This window comes from Meles meles, chromosome 13, assembly GCF_922984935.1.
Source record: "Meles meles chromosome 13, mMelMel3.1 paternal haplotype, whole genome shotgun sequence".
Taxonomy (NCBI): Eukaryota; Metazoa; Chordata; class Mammalia; order Carnivora; family Mustelidae; genus Meles; species Meles meles.
This window is the reverse complement of record NC_060078.1, coordinates 56,458,515-56,468,469: the sequence shown is the minus strand read 5'-3', so window position 1 is coordinate 56,468,469 and position 9,955 is coordinate 56,458,515. Positions and strand designations below refer to the sequence as shown.

Here is a 9,955-nt window from a genome sequence, read left to right as displayed (position 1 = left end):
ATGCTAAGTTGCACGTGCTGGAGAAAACATCCAGGAGACCTGAGAGAAAAAAACAGCCACTAGTGGGTTCTAAGAACAGAGAGTCACAGAGTCCTGGAGATCAGAGTTCTAAGTAAAGAAAGTAGATGTTTTAACTCTGGGCTTTGAGTTTGGATCTCAAATCTCTCCTGCCTAAGGAACAGGGCTCCTTTTGCTGTGGAATAAGGGAACTCTGGATTAGCCCTAAAAAAGTAAAAAAAAAAAACAAAAAAACAAAACTCCAACAAGACCAAGCTAATCCAAATTAAAAATTAATTTACTTCCAGAAAAAGAAAAGTCCTAACATTTTTTAAAGGAAGACACCAAAATCTAGCTCTACAATATAGTGTCCACAATGTACAACATTCAGTAAAACTTCAAAGTTGCAAAACTATACTGTGAGGGATCGTTTCTATAGTTCATTACTAGAGAAGGTTCTCTGAACGTGTAGAGTCCCTGAAACCAGGAGGAGGAGGAGGCACAACGTCCCCCTTCCTGAGCGTGAAGCTGACCCTGGGTATTCTTTTTGCAACTGCGCTTGGTCATTGATGATCGGTCTTCTTCAAAGAAGCTAGAGGGAACGGATGCCATCTGAGCAAAAAAACAAAACAAACAAACAAACAAAAAAAAAAAAACCCTTATTAGTTGTGAGAGGGAAGGGAATGTGATAAGTCACCAGGGAGGAGACAAATAATAGAAACATATCTAGAGATGGCAGAGATCTTTAAAAATCTTCTTTATTTGTTTGTTTATGTGACGGAGAGCAAGAGAGCACAAACAGGGGGAGAAGGAGAAGCAGGCTCCCTGTCCTGATGACAGAGATTTTTAAAGGACATCAGAATCGGGGTGCTTGGGTGGCTCAGTCGGATAAGCATCTGCCTCCAGCTCAGGTCACGATCCCAGGGTCCCGAGATCCAGCCCCGCATTGGGCTCCCTGCTTCCCCGTCTCCTCTTGCTGCTCCCCCAGTTTGTACTCTCTCTCTTTGTCAAATTAGTAAATAAAACCTTTAAAAAAAATAAAGGACCTCAAAATAGCTATTATAAGGATGTGAAGTCCTTGGGAGTAAAAACCATGCTTCTCCCAAGGAGGCGGTATAGACTAAGGGCTAAGAGTATAAGCTCTGACATCAAGCTTCTATACCTGGGTTCAAATCTCAGATCTGTCATTTGATACTTAACGTAAAATATGGAAAGGTATTTGAGTCATTCAAGCCCTGGTGAATTAACCTTAAAATGGAAAAAAGAGTATCTTTTTCCTAAAGTTAACCGGGATTAAGTGAGAACATGTATAAGGAGTATCTAATACATGAGTAAGCACTCTGTAAATATTATCCATTATTACATATACCATAGCACAGACTGGCTTATTCTGCAGTTCAATATTTTGAAGAAAGAAAGGAATGCATGACCTCAGAGGCTATCCTCAAGCCCAGTGGCATTCAAATCTGGTCTGAATGTTAGAAACCAGCTGGGGCAGGATTAGTGCACATTATGTTGTCAAATCCACTCAAGGCATCAGGCAGCTGACCAAATGGAGAAGGGGTAACCAACACCTGTGGTCTGGCCTCTTGCAATGAGAAAACAGCCGAGAGCACCAGTCGAATTGAGCATACTCAACTTTCTGGAGCCACTTTTGGGAGAACTGAGGGCCAAATGTGCCCTACCCAGCTGGAAGCACCTAGTTTATCTGCTGCTCTCTGTTACTGATTAACAGTAGGCATCTCTCTTGCCACACCCTCTTGCTCAAACACAATTAAATTTTAAAATAGCATGACTTTAGGAAGAACTGGACAAAGTGCAGGTGGGAGGTCATGGATCGGGTGGGAATTGGCAGGGTATAGGTAGCAATGATAGTTGGGAATCAGAAAACACTTTGCACCCATGTACTTTGACAAAGAATCCGATCCAAGTTCTGCCCCTAGAGTGGAAGAAGATAGGGAGCCTTCAGAACTAGGTGTGGGAATCTGTTAAAATCCCACACTCGGGATCAAAACCAGATCACATGGAATCTGAACTTTTTGTGTTACAAACTCTGACCCTCATGGAATCTCCTTTGGTCATGCCCAAGAGAGGTGAACCTCAGAAGCAGAGTAGGCTTGTGAGGAGGGCACTAGAGATGCAGGTAGGAACTTCAGGTTTAGTCTGGGCTTTAACACTAGCTCTCTATGTACGTTTACCTTTCCCAAAGTGTCTCCCCAGCATTTTATTTATTTTTTTTTTTTGAGATTTTATTATTTATTTATTTGGCAGACAGGGATCACAAGTAGGCAGAGAGGCAGGCAGAGAGAAAGGCGGAAGCAGGCTTCTCGCCGAGCAGAGAGCCCGATGTGGGCCTCAATCCCAGGACCCCGGGATCATGACCTGAGCCCAAGGCAGAGGCTTAACCCACTCAGCCACCCAGGCACCCCTCCCCAGCATTTTAACAGGTGTTATTGGAAAAAGGGATCTGGTTAACCAATATCTCCGAGTCTATCATATGTGAACCACCGGTAATAGATGAGATGATTCTAGGAAGTTCTTCGTTGAAATTAACATTTTTTTAAAGATTTTTTCATTTATTTGACAGACAGAGATCACAAGTAGGCAGAGAGGCAGGCAGAGAGGAGGAAGCAGGCTCCCAGCTGAGCAGAGAGCCAGATTCGGGGCTTGATCCCAGGACTCTGGGATCATGACCTGAGCCGAAAGCAGAGGCTTTAACCCACTGAGCCACCCAGGCGCCCCGAAATTAACATTTTCCTGTTCTAATTAATTTTGGCAAATGACCTAAATTTTCCATTGAGAGTAGTGACATCAAATGCTCTTTAGAATGTATTTTTGGGACTCCTGGGTGGCTCAGTTGTTAAGTGTCTGCCTTCGGCTCAGGTCATGATCCCAGGGTCCTTGGATGGAGCCCCGCATAGGGCTCCCTGCTCAGTGGGAGGCCTACTTCTCCCTCTCCCACTCCCCCTGCTTGTGTTCTCTCTTGCTGTCTCTCTCTCTTTCTCTCAAATAAATAAAAATGTTTAAAAAGTATTTTTTTAAAGATGAGTAGATTAAAAGAAGAATATCGAGTCAATAACAGTACAGACTGCAGATATGGCAAAAGGCATGAAGATGGTATGCAAATGACTGAAATTTGATAAAAGTTTTGCTGGGCCAAACTGAACTGGTTTATATATTGCAAGACTTTTCAGAGATTATGTCATGTTGATGAAAATTTTGCCTCTTCAAGAAGGGATTTGGCATCAAGCATTTCTTTAATTCATTTGACTATAGACTCTCTCCTTCCTTCAAAGTAGCCGAGTATCTTGTTGAACTCTTTATCTGGAGATTTCATTTTGGGAAATGCTGATGAGAAATGCTGAGGTGGCTTTTAGATCTGACCTTCGGACCTTGGCTCCTTCTCCTCCCCTATGTTTGATGTTAAGTCTTAGGAGACAGTTCAGGGATAGGGCTGGAAATGGGTATCGAAGGAGATTTATAGAGTGGCAAAAGCGTATTAGCTCCTAAATGCAATGTAGTATTTAGTTTAGTTTAGTTAATACTAGTTAAAACTAGGAACATATAGTCTGGAGTTTCATCAACAATAATGTGCTAAGGTTGGTTTCTTGATTTGACAATGTACTATGTAATATAAGATGTTAACAGTAGGAGAATGTAGGAGCTATGTCAGCAGGCTGTGGATGGAGCTATGGGGTCTAGTAGGCAAAGCCACCAAGCCTGGTAACATTTCCTACTCCTTTGCCTGGTCTTGTGCTGATCAGCTTGAAAGGACAAGGGCTAAGCTAAACTCAAGAGCAGAAACAAGAAGAAACTCAAGAGGCACCAAACCCTTGGTTAGGCACTTCTGTGTGCTTCTGTTGGTACCAAATTGACCCAGAAAGAAGGCCCTGCTAATAGCAAAAGGAGGGGCATTTTCCACCCTCTTCTCCCACATTCTGTTCTGTTTACTCAGCCCTCCCAGTCACAGCATAGTACCTACAACATTCTTCAACTTTAAATTAAATTTAGGGCCAAAGTTCCCTTGGGGCCTGAGAAGGTAAAATTTTCTAGATTAAGGATGTGAGCATGCTCACCTATCTGATTGGAGAGCTGCAGTCAGATTGGGCCATAAAATCATCAGTAGGTGTTTGTGGACAAGGCAGGTGGATGGCTGAGAGAGGCTATGGTTCTGTAACTCTGCAAACCTTCCCCAGACCCTATGTCTAGGAGATAAATGGGTGGAGAAAAGAGAGAGGTAACTGCTTACTTCCATGTGCAGACAGACCCTGGCATTTATTACAGGCTTATCAGCAAAGTCTACAAGTTATTATATTTTATAACAAACAGTTATTACTGGGAGAGAAGGAAAACTAGACCTAAGGGGAACAGAAAGGGAGATAAGCATCAATAGAAACCACAAACACATTTTATGAGGGGCCTCTCTTTTTTTTTTTTTTTTTTAAATTTATTTATTTGACAGAGAGAGAGAGAGATCACAAGGAGGTAGAACAGCAGGCAGAGAGAGAGGAGGAAGCAGGCTCCCTGCTGAGTGGAGAGCCCGATGTGGTGCTCGATCCCAGGACCCTGAGACCATGACCCGAGCCGAAGGCAGAGGCTTAACCCACTGAGCCACCCAGGCGCCCCCAATGAGGGGCCTCTCTTAAGTGCCTTTCTTGGAGAATCTTGGTCCACCTAAAATAGTAACACAGAATCTTCAAGATAAAATTTCTTGTCATTGATACACATTAACATAAATATATATGATGCATGTGATTGTTCTCAGTGTAGCTCAATGCAGTGGGAAGAAAGGAAAAGGACAGAGGAAAGACCTGGCTTAAACAATGCACTTGACTGGGAAGTAAGCGGTAGGTGTACTCAGAATCACATGTAGGGAAGATTTCACTCTTTTCCAACTGTTGAGGGGCGCCTGGGTGACTCAGTGGGTCTCTGCCTTTGGCTTGGGTCATGATCCCAGGGTTCTGGGATCGAGCCCCACATTGAGCTCTCTGCTCGGCAGGGAGCCTGCTTCCCTTCCTCTCTCTCTGCTGGCTTCCCTGCCTACCTGTGATCTCTGTCCGTCAAATAAATAAATAAAAGCTTTAAAAAAAAAGAAATGATATTGCTTCTTTCTATATTAATTTGTTTCTAGCTATTTAACTAAACCCACTTATTAATTTCAATGCTTTTAACCAGTTCTTTTTAGTTTCCTAGTACTAAAACTGTATCATCTACAAATAATGATTTTTGTTTCTTCCTTTTGATGTTCACTCCTCTTATTTTACTTCATATCTTACTGCATGGGGAAGAATTTTCAGAACAGTAGATGATGATTGATAGTAACGGTCCTCATCATTATCATTATGATCATTATTTTGAAAGAGTGCCTCTCATGTTTCCCCTTTAATTTTATTTGCTTTTGATGAACTGTTCTTTATCATATCTTACCATTTTTCCCACATAGTGATTCATCTCTTCTCTTCTCTGCCAGTTGGATTCCCACCCATTCTACAAAGATCATATGAAACCCTTTACTCTTATGAAGTCTTTGTATACAAAAGTACGTGTGCATAAACACCCAGCTAATCTCAATATTGTTTTTGTGTAGTTCACAAAGGACTCTCATATACAGATATATACAGATATATAGATGCTTTTGACAGACTATGGAGTAAGCATTGCTAGGACTGTTCCACAGAAGGAAATTCAGTCTGTGTGGCTGAGCAAGTAGCCCAAGAACTTATAATTAAATTGACTACAGTTTTGCATTTCAGGGAAAAGATATTTATATCTCAAGGAATTGCAAGAGTTGAGACAGTCCAAAGTGTCACATCCAACTTACAAGATAAGGTATTGAAAAGCATCTTTCACTTTTCCACCTGCCCCCCCACTCCCCGCCACCCCCGCTGACTCCACCCCAGTGTGGTTCAGGCTCTACTGTACTCGCTTAGAGCTCCCGGCTCCCGCTAAGCTCACACGGTCGTTGTGTCTTTCCAGCGGTGGTTTTGATCATCTGCGAGGACCTCTTCAGCCATGATGACATGTTCTCCAACATCTATAAGATCCAGGAAATTGCAGATGGACTGTGCCTGGAGGCAGAGGGGAAGACAGTCAGTAGGACAGAGGGTAACCTTGGTGACTCGCTGGTTGGCGGAGATTCCTCTGCTGAAGCCTGGGAAGGTGAAGGTACCGAAAGCTCAGTCATCCCTGGTGTTGAGATTGTCATGAACTATCCCTTGCAAGAAACTGACTTCACAAAAGAAGCCTACAGAAAGTACCTCAAAGATTACACGAAATCAACCAAAGGCAAACTTGAAGAACAGAGGACAGAAAGAGTAAAACCTTTAATGACAGGGGCCACAGAACAAATCAAGCACATCCTTGCTAATTTAAAAAACTATTAGTTCTTTATTGGTGAAAAATGAATCCAGATGGCATGGCTGCTCTTGCTGGACTACTGCAAAGATGGTGACACCCCAAATATGATTTTCTTGAACATGGTTTAGAAATGGAAAAACGGAGGCATCTGGGCGGCTGAGTCAGTTCATCCAACTCTTGATTTCAACTCAGGTCTCAATATTAGGGTCATGAGTTCAAGCCCCACATTGGGCTCCACGCTGGGCATGAAGCTTACTTAAAAAAAAAAAAAGTATGGGGTGATTGTGTGGCTTTGTCAGTTAAGCATCTGCCTTCAGCTCAGGCCATGATCCCAGGGTCCTGGGATCGAGCCCCGCATCAGGCTCTCTGCTAAGCAGGGATTCTGCTTCTCCCTTTCCCACTCCCTCTGCTTGTGCTCTTCCTCTCTCTCCATCTGTCAAGTAAATAAATAAAATCTTTAAAAAAAAATGGGGCGCCTGGGTGGCTCAGTGGGTTAAGCCGCTGCCTTCGGCTCGGGTCGTGATCTCGGGGTCCTGGGATCGAGTCCCGCATCGGGCTCTCTGCTCCGCGGAGGGCCTGCTTCCCTTCCTCTCTCTCTGCCTGCCTCTCTTGTGATTTCTCTCTGTCAAATAAATAAATCTTTAAAAAAAAAAAATCTTTAAAAAAAAAGAAGAAGAAGAAAAGGTATGAATTGACGCTGAGGACAGGCATCTCAACCTCTTTTCCGAGCAGCAGTTTCTCACATGAGATGGCTTAAGGACAGCTCCATTGAGATGGTCCACAGGAACCCCAGACTCTAGAATCCAACTTCTCGCTTTTTCTCCCCAAACCTGCTCTTTCTCCTCCTTTCTTTGTTTGGGTAACTAGCATTACCGCCACAATCAGTGACCTGTGAGTAATCTTTGACATAACTTGTTCCCTTTTCCCGCCTCTCCTTCCACATACAATCTCTGTATCTTATGTATACTGACTCCGAAATATGTCTCACGTTCGTGCGCTTCCTAACTACCACAGCCCTAGTCTGGGCAACTGTCGTCCCTCGCCCATTGGTGCAGAGCCTCCTGGTCAATGTTCTAGCATCTGTCTGTTCACTTAGAAATTCTTCCCGTCACAAGTAACAGGATACCCTACTTAAAATGGACTTAAAATGGGGTTGATTTCCCCCCATATTACAAGAAATCTAGAGATAGGCACTTGTGGCTTTGCTTCAGTCCATCTCTGTCTGGGTTGTCATCTCTATTTTTTTTAAAGATTTTATTTATTTATTTGACAGACGAGATCACAAGTGGGCAGAGAGGCAGGCAGAGAGAAAGAGGGGAAAGCAGGCTCCCTGCTGAGCAGAGAGCCCGACATGCGGCTCCATCCCAGGACCCTGGGATCATGACCTGAGCCAAAGGCAGAGGCTTTAACCCACTGAGCCACCCAGGCGCCCCTGTCATCTCTATTAATCTTGGCTTTTTTCCCTTTGGTTTATCTTAAGAGATAAGGCATCACATCAGTGTTCAAGAACAGAGAGAAAGCAGAAAGGCAGCGCCCAAACTTCTCATAAACACAGCTAAAGCTTTCCCAGAATTCTTTGGGAGATGTTCCTTTATCTCTTTAGCTAGAATTGGGTTCCCATCACCACACCTAGCTGCAAGGACGGCTGAGAACAGGAGAAACAGGATGGCTCAGAGCTGGGGACTGCCCATTTTTAAATGGTCCTTGAGCTAACAACAGGTTTTATGTTTTTAAGGGGTTGTTAAAAAAAAAACAAAAAACAAAAAACCAAAAATGACTACCTAAGAAAAGCCGCATGGCCCAGGAAGCATAAAGTATTTATTATCTGATTCTTTACCGGGAAAGGTTGTTGACCCCCGAATTAGATCAAATATAATTTCCTAAAATGTAAACCTCATTCGATCATTCCTCCGTTTAAAAATCCTTCAGGGTGGGGCGCCTGGGTGGCTCAGTGGGTTAAGCCGCTGCCTTCAGCTCAGGTCATGATCCCGGGGTCCTGGGATCGAGCCCCGCATCTGGCTCTCTGCTCCGCAGGGAGCCTGCTTCCCTCTCTCTCTCTCTCTCTCTGCCTGCCTCTCTATCTACCTGTGATCTCTCCCTGTCAAATAAATAAATAAAAATCTTTATAAAAAAAAAAAAAAAAAAATCCTTCAGGGTATCCCAACAATGAAGTGGATTTTAGCCTTACCCTTAACAAGCCCTATGAGGCTCTGCCTGATTTTGCTTACCTTTCCAATCTTATTTGCACCTTATACTGTATGTCCAACCATACTAGACTATTTTTTGTAGGTTCCTGTATAACTTTTCTATTATTCTTATTAAAAATTACCACAGACTTCATGGTTTAAAACAACATAAATATATAATCTTACAGTCCCGGAGGTCAGACGTTCAAAATGGGTTTTTCTGGATTAAAATCAAAGCGTTAGCAGGGCTGTGTTCCTTCTGGATGCTCTCCAGGAGAACCTCTAGAAAAGTTCCCTTGCCTTGTCCAGCTTCTAGAGGCTGCCGGCTTTCCTTAGTCATTGGTCTCGTTCTCCATTTGCAAAGCCTGCACGGCAGCATTTTCAAATCTCTCTTTGACTTTGATCTGCCACATCCCTCTTTCAAATAAAAGGACTCTGTGATTACATTGGGCCACCCAGACAGTCCAGGATAATGTCTCCTTCTCAAGAGCCTTAATTTAGTCACATCTGCAAACCCCTTTTTGTCAGGTAAGTTTCCCTCTTCACAGATTCTGGGGATTCGGATGTGATCTTTGGGGGCAATTATTCCGCCTACAACAAGGCTTCACACTGTCCAGCTGGAGTCTTTACATTTGCTCTTCTCTCCCCCAGAGAGAGCTTTTCTCTTGGCCGGGCTAAACCCGGATTACCCTTCAGTCCCAGTCCAGGTGACGCTTCCTCTGGGAGGTGTTCCTGGACCTCATCGACATGTGTTTTCAGCGCTCAGTGCTTCTCCGCCTTGGCAATGATCACGCTATTTTCAATGGCTCGGTTAGGGATCAGTCTCTCCCCCCCACCCCCACAACACCACGTAAGGGCAAAAACCACGTTAGTTTTCCCTGGCATTGTACCCTCAGCATGGTGTCTGGTACATAGTAGGTACTTAACACATATTTGTTGAATGAATGAATAAATCAACAAATGAACTTCTAAGAGAAAAAGAACTCTGGAATGCCAAGGTTCTAGGTTTTTCTTTCAGGGCCAGCAGGACCACAGAGGACTAAAGGAATGACCTAGTCCTCTGGATTTCTCCTTGGCCCTTAGTAACAATGTCAGATGGCAAGAGTAGAGCCAAAGCTTTTTTAGCCAAATGGCCAAAGCTATTTCCCAACTAGAATAGTCCAGTCAGACTTCAGTCACCAAACAACCGGAGAAGTTTGAGTCATCACCAGTTTATAACCCAGCCTCATTTACCCATTCAGCCTTCACCACACTCCCTTCTCCCACATACAGCACTACTTACCACTGTTCCAGAGCTGCTTACCCTTCCCAAGATCCCTAAATTAACCCCAGAAGTCATAATTATCACCTGCAGGGCCATTCAAATGCCCCTGATATTTCCCTATTTGCTCTTTCTTGAAGGAGTCAGGGAGGCA

At 43.7% G+C, this 9,955-nt stretch overlaps 1 non-coding gene and 1 pseudogene across 1 annotated transcript; both read left to right on the top strand.

Moving 5' to 3' along the window:
* Window positions 1-405: 405 nt before the first annotated feature.
* On the top strand, window positions 406-613 carry LOC123955811. The gene has a single exon (XR_006821371.1). It is a non-coding gene; the product is annotated as a small nucleolar RNA U3 (small nucleolar RNA).
* Window positions 614-4,771: 4,158 nt separating this feature from the next.
* LOC123955065 lies at window positions 4,772-6,514 on the top strand (annotated as a pseudogene).
* The last annotated feature ends 3,441 nt before the right edge of the window (window positions 6,515-9,955 follow it).